This window comes from Lithobates pipiens, unplaced genomic scaffold, assembly GCF_037356315.1.
Source record: "Lithobates pipiens isolate NorthernLeopardFrog02 unplaced genomic scaffold, aLitPip1_a1.2 Scaffold_28, whole genome shotgun sequence".
NCBI lineage: Eukaryota > Metazoa > Chordata > Amphibia > Anura > Ranidae > Lithobates > Lithobates pipiens.
Genome location: NW_027507789.1, coordinates 138082089 through 138095713, shown reverse-complemented (window position 1 = coordinate 138095713; position 13625 = coordinate 138082089). Strand labels below are relative to the sequence as shown.

The following is a 13625-nucleotide window of genomic DNA, read 5'->3' as shown; positions in this document are numbered from 1 at the left end:
GATGTAGCCGTCATTTGGCTATAGCGCGGATCTCAAGTGGTTATGGTGAATAAGAGGACAAAAAGATAGTCGTCGATTCAGCAGCTTATGTTTACCCATTGAAATCTGGCAGCTGGTTTTACTTACCAGATTCTCCGCACCCTCTATGCTGCTAGACCGGTCCTTGCAGCCTCTTCTCTTCTGTGCTTCAATGGTCGCAGGTGCTCTGATGTCATAAAATCCAATGCATAGACTTACATTGAATAGCAGGACCCTGAGGGACATTCCACTTTATAGGAAAAGATGATCAGGTAAGTAAAACTGCTGTTCTTGGCCACTGGTCCTAAAAGAGCATTTAACCCTTGCAATGCAAGGAAGTCCCACTACAAGGAAGCAGTTTTGCTTTCCCCATGGATTAAACCCCAGTCCAAAAATTTTATATATTGAAGCTTACCAAGTAACACATCTCCTGTATTAAAGTACCCTCACATTGGATGAAGGAGCACAGGGACACCTTTGGACAGCAGCACTGTCAGTCTGAGCATATTTAGATACACTAACACATTGCAGCCAGCACGAGCTAATACTTTATATAAACAGTTACAGTAAATAGTTTTGTTTTGGAGCTTCTTCTGAAAAACAACAGACTTACTGGCAGTATCACAAGGTGAAAATAAAGGAAAGAAAGCCTAACAAAGAAAACGAATACAGCCATCACATCTAGGGAATTAAAAAGCTGCAATAAATGTTTGTTTTTGGGTTTAATACTGCTTTAATTGTGAGTTCCAGAGCAGTGATGTCTCTATTAGGTCAATGGAGTGTGTTCAAAGTGTTACTAAACCCACAACCGTAAAATCAGTCTGTATATGCAGTAAAGCATGTTTGTTATACTCACTGTGGAACCTAAGGGGTCAATCCTAAGCATTGTGTAAAAAGGCTCATCCTCTCTCCTCTGATCCTCCCCTTTTTTCCAATGTCCCAAATCCATTGCCTGATAGTACAAAGCCGTGGGGACACTCTTCACATGCTCAGTTTGGCGTGTATTGCTAAAGAGTTTTTTTTCCTGGGAGGGTGCATGTTTAGATATGCTTAAAGAGAATTTTAATTTGCAACTTCAATAAATTTTTTTCATTTTTGTCTGCCTATTGTAGGATGATTGTGAACCCTGAAATTGGGAGAATTGTTTTGTATAATATTCAGAGTACAACTAAGCTGAAGGTCTATACGGCACTTCCTTAATCATTTATATTCAGGTAATTATTTTTTGGTAGTATCACTGCCTGGAGCAGCAGACCACACCTGTTGTTATTTGAACAGTGTATATGTATGGATGACATTGTCATTTCACTTTATGTCGATCACCCTAATAAAGGGGACCTTCATGTCTCTAAACTGTGTTTTTTATATGAGGTCAAGTCAACATGGAATCTAACCTGGTGTGCTGGCTCCAACTGTTCATAGGATTTTATTGCTTTCTGAGTCCCTGGTGGGGGGGGGGGAGGGGGTACACTTTCTATATTTGTCCTGATGACCGTTTTTTGAGACGCTGCTGAACATGACTCCCAGTCAGATAGTGTTGGATATATGACTGAACCCCTTTTGTGAAAAGACACAGAGACAGGAAATCACATCATAGCACTATACAGCCGTGGCCAAAATTTTTGAGAACTACTCAAATATTAATATTCACAAAGTTTGCTGCCTCAGTGTTTATGATGGCAATTTGCATATACTCCAGAATGTTAAGAAGAGCTATCAGATGAATTGCAATTAATTGCAAGGTCCCTCTTTGACATGAAAATGTACTTAATCATCAAAAAAACATTTCCACTGCATTTGTGAAGAAGGCTTCAGGGTGCCCAAGAAAATCCAGCAAGTGCCAGGATCGTCTCATACAGTGGATTCTGCTGTGGGATCATGGCAGCACAAGTGCAGAGTTTGCTCAGGAATGGCAGCAAGCAGATGTGAGTGCATCTGCACACACAGTGAGGAGAAGACTTTTGGAGGATGGCCTGGTGTCAAGAAGGGGCGCAAAGAAAGCCACTTCTCTCCAGGAAAAACATCAGGGACAGACTGATATTCTGCAAATGGTACAGGGATTGGACTGCTGAGGACTGGGGTAAAGTCATTTTCTCTGATGTATCCCCTTTCTGATAGTTTGGGGCATTTATAAAAAAACTTGTCTGCATAAGAAAAGGGGAGCGCTACCACCAGTCCCGTGTCATGCCAACAGCAAAGCATCCTGGGACCATTCATGTATGTGGTTGCTTCTCAGCCAAGGGAGTGGGCTTACTCACAATTTTGCCTAAGAACACAACCCTGATTAAAGAATGGTACGAAAACATCCTCCGGGAGGAACTTCTCCCAACCATCCAAGAACAGTTTGTTGAGGAACAATGTATTTTCCAGCATGATGGAGCATCTTGACTTAAGGCAAAGGTGCTAACTAAGTGTCTTGGTGAACAAAACATCGTCATTTTGGGTCCATGGCCATGAAACTCCCCAGACCTTAAGCCCATTTAGAACTTGTGGTCAATCCTCAAGTGACAGGTGAACAAAAATAACCCCCACAAATTCTGACAAACCCCAAGCATTGAATATTCAAGAATGGGCTGCCATCAGACAGGATGTGGCCCAGAAGTTGATTGACAGCATGCCAGGGGGAATTGCAGAGGTCTTAAAATAAGAAGGGTTAACATTGCACATACTGACTCTTTGCATCAGCTTAATGTAATTATTAAAGAGGAGGTAAGCCCTAATGGGTTTACTTCCTCTTTGATTCCCTGCAAAGGTAAAGCATAGTGGACTACTATGCATCTGTCACCATTCCATGAGTGTGTGCAATTTTAAAGCGTGACATTTTAGGGATCTCTTTACTCAATGTAACATCGACTTTTGTATTTTACCAAAAAAAGGTTTTATAAACTAATAATAGTTAAAAAATCTAGATCAAGGTTTGATCTAGGTCAGCACCAGGGTTAGTTTTAGGTCAAGGTCAGGGTCAAAGGTCAGGATTTTTTTGGGACAGGATTTTTTTGGGACAGGATTTTTTTTCAATTGGTATCAGTGTCAGTGTGTTTTAGGTAGGATAAAAAAAAGCAAAATGCACACTATTGTTTCTGGGCTGTACTGTGGGTACAAACAACAACTAACATACACATATGTGGTATTGCTGCGATCATAAAGAGAAAGGGAATGTATTTTTTTTTTACTATTACTATTTACTAGTTTTCATTCGATAATAAAAAAAAAAAATCTGGAGATATTCCCATTACCATTTACCACCAAAGGACAGCCCAATTTGTCCTAAGAAAAACAAGTATAATCCACCTGGTTGCATAAAGTAGTCTTGATGACATGTAAGGTTTTACTAACACCTGTCAACATTGCAAAATTGTGCTTAGGCATTAAGATTTGTTTTACCCTTAGGTGGAAAGGGGTTAGAATTCATTAAAGTGTATTTTTCCCATTTTATACCTCATATTGTGTTTTCTTTGCTGTTTTACCATATAAGTGGTTTCAGAGATAGCATGCCATCATAATTATCTCTCTTCATTATGTTGTTGCCATAACCATATCAAAAAGCGTGCTTCTGCCACTTACACACAAAGTGTGGTTCATTCCCTTATCTGTTCTGGAGTGTATGGTCCAGTAGTCTGGAACAATATACCGTGTTTCCTCATAGCTTGTGTTTTACCACTTGTGTACTCAGTGTCATTATCTGTTTGGAGTATTTTAGGCATTTTGCCAATGTTTTTGCTTACTTAGGACCAATATTGTTTAAGCTTATTTTTGCTGTATAACATTTAGGGCACAGTATACCTTGAGTGGTTGTTATTGAATGTGGAGTGGAAAAAAAGATTTTCTTTCTTGAAGTCTGTGCTTTTCTAGGATCACATTGTCAGGACCCAGGGCTGAACCTGAAATCTCTCCTGTGTCTGGCGATGGCTCTTCTCACTGAGCCACCTGAGATGCTGGAGAGAACCCTGTCTGATCCATTGGACAAACCTGCATTGTTTTGCTGAATCTTGAATACTTTGCTCCTTCCATGAACTTCATATTTTACCCTCTACACTCCTCTCCTGCACATGTTGCCCACTGTAATACCCTCCACACTCCTCTCCTGCTCATACTGCCCACTGTTTTGCCCTCCACACTTATCTCCTGCACATACTACGTTGTACCTACTCCTGCATATACTGTTCACTGTCATACCCTCCACACTTCTCTCCTACTTATACTATGTTGTACCTACTCGTGTACATACTGCTCAGCGCAATACCCTCCACATTCCTCTTCTGCACATACTGCATATGGTCGTACCCTCCACACTCCTCTCCTGTACATACTGCCCACTGTCATACCATGATATTACTCCAATGCTGGGTATACTGTGTAACGACGGAGGTCTTAAGCAGATGCCTTTACTATATGGTAACCTGTTACAGCTATCCCTTTACCACAGCCAGTAAGGATTGTCTAAACCTCAGACTCATTAAGGCTCTAGTTATCCCTTAGGAATTAACCTATATCCATTGGTTAATTTTTACCTTTTGCTTGCTACATTGTGAGGTCCTATAACTGTTGATGGGCTGTGTTTAAATAATTCCTTATTTTTATAGAGTTCTGTTGCTGAGGTGGGAACATCAGAGGATATCCTTGAGGTGGACTGCAGGTGAAGTGAACCCTCAATTGACATCCATTGCCTACTGATCTCTGGTTATGAAGTTTTGTTATGGTGGAGGCGCCAGATGACACCTCTAAAATGGGTTTCTGCTGAGATTGTTATTGAATAACATCCAGTGCCTTATTATGCTTTGCCTAAGGGTAAGAGTCAGTGTGTTTTTAGGTGTTGGAGGTGGTCTCCTTGCACTATTGACTCATGTCATTGCTAAGAACACCTTCTTGAATACTCATGGACCCTATAATATTATGGACTCTATTTAGTTTAAGACCTGCACCATTACCTTATTATCCTGCTTACACTAAATTGTACCTACTCCTGTACATAACTGCTCAGTGTAATACCCTGAACATTCCTCTCCTGCACATACTGCACACTGTCATGCCCTCCACATTCCTCTCCTGTACATACTGCCTACTGTAATTCCCTCCACATTCCTCTCCTGTGTCACAGATCAGCTGCGGAGATGATCTGTGTCTCACCTTTACTGCAGTGGGCCGGCTGGCATCTGTTGTTCCACTGTCGGGTGTTCAGCTCTGTGCACTCTGCAGCTATGGGTGTTGCCGCCCTTCACCTGTTGCCTAATATATGTTTCCTTCCTGCCACTTCTTGTCCAGCCCCTCATGTGCTTCTTTATTTAAATCCCTTTCTAACCTGCTACCATTGCTTGAGCAACATTTGTTTCTGAAGCTCCCCTGTGTATCTTGTTTTACCTGACCTCTCGTGAACTGATCTCTTGTGTACCGACCCAGCTTGTTCTGATTACTTTGTCTGCAGCCCGCCCTGACCTTGGCTCACTATCCGGCTCTCCTTTGCTTCATCCATCCATCCTTGTCTAACAGTGTCTTCTGGTACTTCCCTAGCAAGCAGGGTGAACCCAGGGGTCGTGACCTGGTGTCAGCACGCAGCTAAGCCCAAACCTTCATGAGAGGGTCCCTGGCGGAACACCGGCTGGCTCTTAGATTCCACGCCCTGGGGATCCCGTGTCACCTGCTCACCTGTGGGCTCACTGCACGTAGTACCGTGACATCCTGTACATACTGCCCACTGTTTTACCCTCCACATTCCTCTCCTGCTCATAATATGTTATACCTACTCCTGCACATACTGCTCACTGTCATACCCTTCGCACTCCTCTCTTGTACATACTGCTTACTGTCATACCCTCCACACTTCTATCCTGCTTATACTATGCTGTATCTAGTGCTCAGTGTAATAACCTCCACGTTCCTCTCCTGCACATACTGCCCACTGCCATACCCTCCATACTCCTCTCCTGCACATACAGCTCACTTTCATACCCTCCACATTCCTCTCCTGCTTATACTACGTTGTACCTACTCATGTACATAACTGCTCAGTGTAATACTCTCCACATTCTTCTCTGGCACATACTGCTCACTGTCATGCCCTCCACATTCCTCTCCTGTACATACTGCCCACTGTCATACCCTCCACACTCCTCTCCTGTACATACTGCCCACTGTCATTTCCTCCACATTCCTTTCCTGTATCTACTTCCCACTGTCTTACCCTCTACACTCCTCTCCTGCTCATAATATGTTGTACCTACTCCTGTGCATAACTGCTTAGTGTAATACACTCCACATTCCTCTCCTGCATATACTGCTCACTAACATACCCTCCACACTCCTCTCCTGTACATACTGCCCGCTGTCTTACCCTCTACACTCCTCTCCTGCTCATAATATATTGTACTTACTCCTGTACATAACTGCTCAATGTAATACCCTCCACATTTCTCTCCTGCACATACTGCTCACTGTCATGCCCTCCACATTCCTCTCCTGTACATACTGCCTTCCCACTGTCATACCCGCCACACTCCTCTCCTGTAAATACTGCACACTAACACCCTCCACATTCCTCTCCTGTAAATACTGACCACTGTCATACCCTCTACACTCCTCTCCAGTACATACTGCCCACTGTTACACCCTCCACTCTCCTCTCCTGTACATACTGCCCACTGTCATACCATCCACACTCCCCTCCTGTACATACTGCCAGCTGTCATTCCCTCCACTCTCCTCTCCTGTACATACTGCCCACTTTCACACCCTCCAGACTTCTTTTCTGCACATACTGCCCACTCTCATACCCTCCACACTCCTATCTTGCTCATACTGCCCACTGTAATACCCTCTGTACTTGTTTCCTGCTAATACTGCCCACTGTAATACCCCCTGTAGTCCTATCCTCACTGGCCAGGCTACGATGATGCCATGATGGTGTGTGTGGTATTTAAATCCTCTCAGCAAAACTGCGCAATGGTAAATGTTGTGGACACGCAGGTAAAAACAATTTGAAATAGAAGAGCTGTAATATATCTTTTCTGTATTAAAAAGCCTGCCTGGTAACACATTTTTGTTTGTATGTTGAATACGTTAAGTGGCTCCTGCCAAAATTGGCCCTAGTATGTTATGTAGGGACCTTAGATTGTAAGCACCTTGAGGGCAGGGATGGATATAAATGTATAGTGCTGTGTAAATTCCTGGAACTATATAGGTACCTATAATATATAAATAATAATAAATAATGACAGTCTGGGCTTTGTGTAGACATCATGTTGCACTAGGTACGCCTAAATGATGACACTCTGCAAGCTCTGCCCATTGTTTCATATTATTATTTTAATAATCAGTGTTAGAATGTGCTCTTTTAGGCAACAGACATAAGATACAAATTAATATAGTTCTATGCTCATTATTAAATCATTGAATACATTTTTTAATGTAACTAAAGTGTGTACATGAATTTAACTTGGCATGAGCCTCTTGCAATTTCTGGTTATGGTTCCCCATAATCAGCCCTAATAAACTCCATCCTCCCTTCTCTACTTAGCTATTATTTTTCTACAAATTGTATTTATTTCTATTTTCTTTACCATTTACAAACCATTTTTATTTTGTACCAGAATTTAATTTTAGCATCATTAGATGTGGGACAATTAAAAAAAGAAATGTAAATCATTTATCTATAGTAACGCTACTTGTTTAAAGTTTTTTCCCCCTTTTTTTCATATTTTTGTCTATAGTAAGTGCTATTTTGTAATGCATGGTAACCAATCAGCTTCTAGGTGTTATTCTTAGCCCTTGTACACACGGTCGGACATTCTGATGGAAAATGTCAGATCGGACTGTGTTGTCGGATAATCCGACCATGTGTGGGCTCTATTGGACTGTTTCCGTCGGAATATCCGACTGACAAAGTTTTAGAGCTAGGCTATAAAATTTTCCCACAACATGATCCGACAACATGTTTGTAGAGAATTCCGATCGGATAAAGTGCTACGCATGCACAGATCTAATTCCTAGACCAAAGCTATTGGCTACTAGCCTGAACATAGTCCCGTTGCAACGTACAAACGTTATCACGTTCCGAACGATCGGATTTTCCAACAACTTTGTCCGACCGTGTGTATGCAACACCATTTTCGGACAAAATCTGATGGATTTTGTTGTCGGAATGTCCGACTGTGTGTACAAGGGCTAAAAGCTTTATTGAACAAGCTGACATTAGAAGTTGATTGGTTACTATATACAGCTACACCAGATTCTGTGTGCATCAGTTTTAGTAAATGTACCCCCCCAATGTGTCCTATAGTTCCCTTACTTAATTTAGCCACAGAACAGGCCAAAAATGAAAAAAAGATTTGTGCAAAAAATACTTAGAGTTTGTAAATTTTGAGGTTTGTTGCTCCCATTTACGCCCCTGCCCTAAGCATGGACCCACAGAGCTCCTATGGCAAACAGCCCTAACAACTGAAGCCATGTGATAAGTATAGGTAGAAATCATAGCCATGTCCTCCCAATGCACAAGACTAACTAATGTTTGTGTTTGTACCAGTTATATAACAATGACTAATATCTTCCTTAAAAAAACTGATTCTGCTACTGTGATGCAGTACCTGCAATTAAGGGTCCTTTCACATTGACGTCCCGTTCAGGCCCGCCTGTCAGTTTTTCAGGCGGACCTGAACGGGTGCTCCATAGAGGTCTATGGAGCGTCGGATGTCAGCGGTGACATGTCCGCTGACATCCGACCCGCTCCGATCCGAAAAAGTGTAACGGAGGAAAAAGCTATTTTTCCATCCGTTTGCGGATCGGATCGGATGACGACGGGCACTGCGGTCCGTCGTCATCCGATCTCCCATAGGGGAGAGCGGCGCTGTGACAGGTCCGTCCCTGCACAGTGTGCAGAGACGGAGCTGTCATCTCCCTGCTCAGCGGGGATCGGCGGAGTGATCCCCGCTGAGCAAACGGATATCCACGGGGCGGATCAGAACTGATCCGCCCCATGTGAAAGGACCCTAATTGTTGTAAAATGTGTAAGAGGCACAAAGTTCAAGCACAAAGCAATAGTTACTGTGTGTTCTGCAGAGTTACATCTAAAGGTGCTTTTTAGCACCCCTTTTCCTTTATGCTAGATTATAAGATTAGGTGGAAGGTTTGGTGCAATAAATTATTTTGCCAGTTATATTATAGTACATTTATTTTTACAGATCTGTACATCAGAACCTAAAAAAGGACTTCTGAGGAAGCATAATAGGGTAGAAGATTGGATTCCAAAGAGGGATAGTCCTTCGAAATAGGAAGGCTGTGAGCTGTACTAGACATACACAACACTTTTTTGGAAACATATACACTTATTTATTAGTGCAATTTCACATCAGTCAAGTTTTGGGGCCACAAGGGATTCATGCCTCAAGGCAACTCAGTGGTTGGTCACCATGTCACCTTGAGAAAGGGACCCTATGTAGTCCTGAAACTTTGGCTTAATTGACTGATGTGATGTTGCACTAATAAGAGTGTATATGTTTGCAACAGAGTGCTGGTGACATCTCATAATTTTTCTGTGGTTTGCACCGCACCATCCTCTACACTCCCTCTGCGCAGCCATCTGTTACCAAGCTCAAACACTGGAATGAGTGCAGTCACTGCCCTCTGATTTATAAGATATACACAAATAACAGTTCATCTGATTTGCTTACAGTGGGAGAGCGGCTAATATACAAATTACCTGTAGCACCCCTCTGAAACCCCAAAGGTAGGATAGGTAGAAAGGTAGTTTTTTTTTTCAAGTTTTATTACCGTACTGTTAGCCCTTGTACACACGGTTGGACATTCCGACAACCAAATCCGTCGGATTTTGTCTGACGGATTTTGTCCGAAACTGTTGCATACACACGGTCGGACAAAGTTGTCGGAATGTTCAGATCGTTCAGAACGTGATGACGTTATTTTGTTACAACGGGACTACGTTCAAGCTAGTAGCCAATAGCTTTGGTGTAGGAATTTGATCTGAGCATGCGTGGCCCTTTGTCCGACCAGAATTCTCTACACACAATTGGACAAAGTCCGATCGGATCATGTTGTCGGAAAATTTTATAGCCCAGCTGGAAAACTTGGTCCGTCGGATACTCCGACAGAAACAGTCCAATGGAGCCCACACACGGTCGGATTATCCGACAACACGGTCCGATCGGACATTTTCTGTCGGAATGTCCGTGTGTACAAGGGCTTAAGGAGGTGAGGGTTAGAGGTCTTAGATATTATAGAACAGTGGTTCTCAACCCCTGTCCTCAGGACCCACTAACAGGCCAGATTTTAAGTATTACCTTGGGGAGATGCAGACTAGAATACTTCAATTACTGAGCAGCCAATTATATCACCTTTGATATATTTCAGTTATCTTGCAAACCTGGCCTGGTAGTGGGTCCTGAGGACAGGAGTTGAGAACCACTGTCTTAGAAGATCACTTATGGGCTCTCCAGCTCCAGATCAATGTCCGGCTTCACAGTGTTAAAACCTTTAAGCTGACCTGGCAACACTTTTCAGTGCATCCTTCAAGTGAGTTACCAGGCCCTTTTGAGAGACCAGCTTACTTCCTGGTTCTCTACAGCAAGATGCCTCCCCTGGGTCACCTCCTTGGCACAGCTTCCTCCACAGGAGGCAGGACAGCTTCAGGACCACTTCAGCACATGTTAGCCCCCAACCAGGTGAAAAACAATAAAATAAGTCTGAGCAAACTCTCAGGCTTACAATAAGGTGCAATGAGTCATAATAACCAATCAAAATTCAACTAGCACTGGTCAGAATTCCGTAAAGTAAGTTCTGATTAATTGGTGTGGACTACTGCACCTTGTGTTTGCTCCTGGTACTTTTCATTGAATAAACCTACCAGGGTTCATGTCCATTACTACAAGCACAGCTCGTGGATTTTCATCTTTTATACTCTGAGAAGATATTTGACAATCAATGACATTGTTTTACAAATGTAGAAATGAATTACGATCAAAAGAGTTCCATCCTTCAAAAGTGCCTAGGTCAACATGACCTCCAAATATAGCTCTATGCAAAAATGGTTTTCTAAAAATATATAAAAATTTTATAATTGTGCGATTTGAATCATTTTATTTTGTGGCCTTATTCACCAATTTACTGTTTTATGCAAATTAATTGGAGAAGAGAGAAAGGCTTTTATGTCACCTACACCTATGTCACAAATTGCTCCAATTTTTAAGGCCAAAAAGTATGTAATCTATGATAGTCTCTGCATAGATGAAGATGTTGTCTATGGTGCCCAGTCAAACTGTTTTACTTTCTTGCAGAATGAGGAATAAATGGTTGGTACTGGTGACCAATGAAACTCACGGTTAGACTTATTATGGTTATGACATGGTTAGACTTTGGTTGGTGGGAACCAGGTTCCAGCTCATGTTCCACACAGAGTCCTGAATGGTTATGGTTTTAAAGACCCACAGCAGTCTACAACATGTGACCTGCAACTTGCTTGTTCAGTAACAAAAAGCCTGTACCCAGAGTTATACTAGAAACCATATCTTAATGCTGCTATGTCATAAAATAGAGCTGCTATATGACAAGGGACAGTGTGGTTACACAAAGGCTTCCAGAAGCTTTCCAAGTTTAGCAGAAATTTGCAAGAAACTGCTCATGTCACAGACTGCTAGAAATTCAGAAAGTCTGCTTGAAACTGCTGATCATATGAAAAAACGACTGCCTACAGAACCAGAACATTGCCAAAGTTACAGGAACATTATATCATATCCTCTTCTATTCCTTTATATCATTTGCATAGTTACATATACAGTTAATAAAGTTGAAAAATTTCCATAATATTCAACTGTTATTAGAAATATATATTTCAAAACAAGTCAAATTTAAGATCAAACCAAACCAAAAACAGTTGATCATTGCAATAGACTTCCAGCAAAGAACGTGAATCAGTCAACAGTAAGTGGGTTCAAACATGCTTTGGACAAACATCTATACTCAGACATGATAAATAAAAAAAGCAACCCCCCCAAAAAAAAAAAAACAAAAAAAAAACATACAGTATATAAATAAAAAAAATGGGGCAGATTCAATTGACCGTTTGGTCTTTTTACTGCTATTGCTCTTCTACATTTCTATAATTGTCAAGGACAAACCACATTTGTAGAGGTGAATTTAGAATTAAGCTGAAAAACATTCCAGAGATTTCATTAATGTAACTTGGTACACCAAATCAGATATAACAAGTCATTTAGAGCGTACTTTACCAGGTGGCGAAAACAACGTCAGGTCAGGAGCTCTCCATAATAAGTGGTCCAAGGAGATGAACTATATTGTCCTTGAAAAGGTAATCTACAGAACGCACATCGTGCAAAAGGAAAAATACAACAAACTAAACATATAATTGTCTCTCTAGGAAAGAAAACACCCAGGTAAAACAACTTTGAACGTGAACAGGTTGCAGCATGTGTTATCTTTCCAATTGCTGTTGCTGTGAGGTTCTTACCTGCTGCAGGTGAGCGATGCAGTGACAGCGATTAGTGCTGATCTCAGGAGATTTGTGTAACCATTTAGTGCTGAGTGCTGTTCCTTCTTGGGAAGCCTTTTCAAAGCAAAGCAGCAAAATGTCTAAAAGTAACTTGGGTTGTAAACCAACAGGTTCTATACAACTGACACTCCCAGGAAAATTATTACAGGAGGTGCTGTGCATAAGGTAAGAATACTGTTCACTGAAATGTTTCACTATTAGGACCAACACCCACAGGCTGTACGATTACTGTAATCTGTAATACCAGCCTGGCAGGGGTTTTGGCTTTGCCTGGTTACTGAAAGTAGAAGGAGGGGTTTCACAAAGATAGTCATGTACTTCACTGGATGTTGTCAAACATTAGTCTAATGCCTTTCATTGCACAATAAATTGTCTAAACCTGTGAAAGTCCTTGCATTTGCTTTATTGTTACTTGAGAAGTGTATTGAAGGTAGACACCAGCATCAGTTATTCACATAATGCTTGGGCACCTTTCATTTTTTCTTTGACCTTCAAAAATCAGTTGCTGCCACATGTTGACTCTGGGCAGCTTCAGTTTTCAGTTAAATCATCCAATTAAAGTTACACAAACAAGATTACATGTGCGTTAACTTGCATTATGGTAAGGTGGCCAATTACTTTTGAATTAGCTGCCAACCCACTGCTAAGGGCAGTTTAAAATAAAAAACAAAAAAAACACATCACAAACATGCTGCCTCTGCTTAGCTTGCTCTTTAAAGCCCATTTCCTGCCAAAACTTGTTTTTGGTTTGGATTGGTCTGAAAAGTGTTAGAACCTTTGCCTGGTTTTGAATACCATTTGTGACTGGAGAAGTTGCAGTGCTTGGGGATCAAAAGAGACAAAACTGATGGCAAATCGTCCCAACAAAGGACAGATATATCAGCAAAATGAATTATGTAAGACAAAGGCTAAGCTTCTGAGTGTTTTTAAATGCGGCTTTTGCGTTTCTTACTCAGTAACCTATTTTTGTCTGCTCTAAAACCAAATTTTTGGCTTTCATTGGCAGTTGACGGGATACAAACTGTGCTACTAAAATACATTAACTAAAAGTTATACTACTCATAGCTGCTAAATGTTATTAACATTTTGTTCTTAG

General features: G+C 41.5%; 1 protein-coding gene across 1 annotated transcript in view; it reads right to left on the bottom strand.

Annotated features, from left to right (window-relative positions):
* The window catches only part of OTOP2 (otopetrin 2), a 155187-nt gene extending 142479 nt beyond the window's left edge, over positions 1-12708 (bottom strand). Inside the window, exon 1 of the mRNA XM_077459601.1 lies at positions 12488-12708. The gene's annotated coding sequence lies outside the window, so the exon portion shown is untranslated. The remainder of the gene's footprint in view (positions 1-12487) is intronic.
* Positions 12709-13625: the final 917 nt, after the last annotated feature.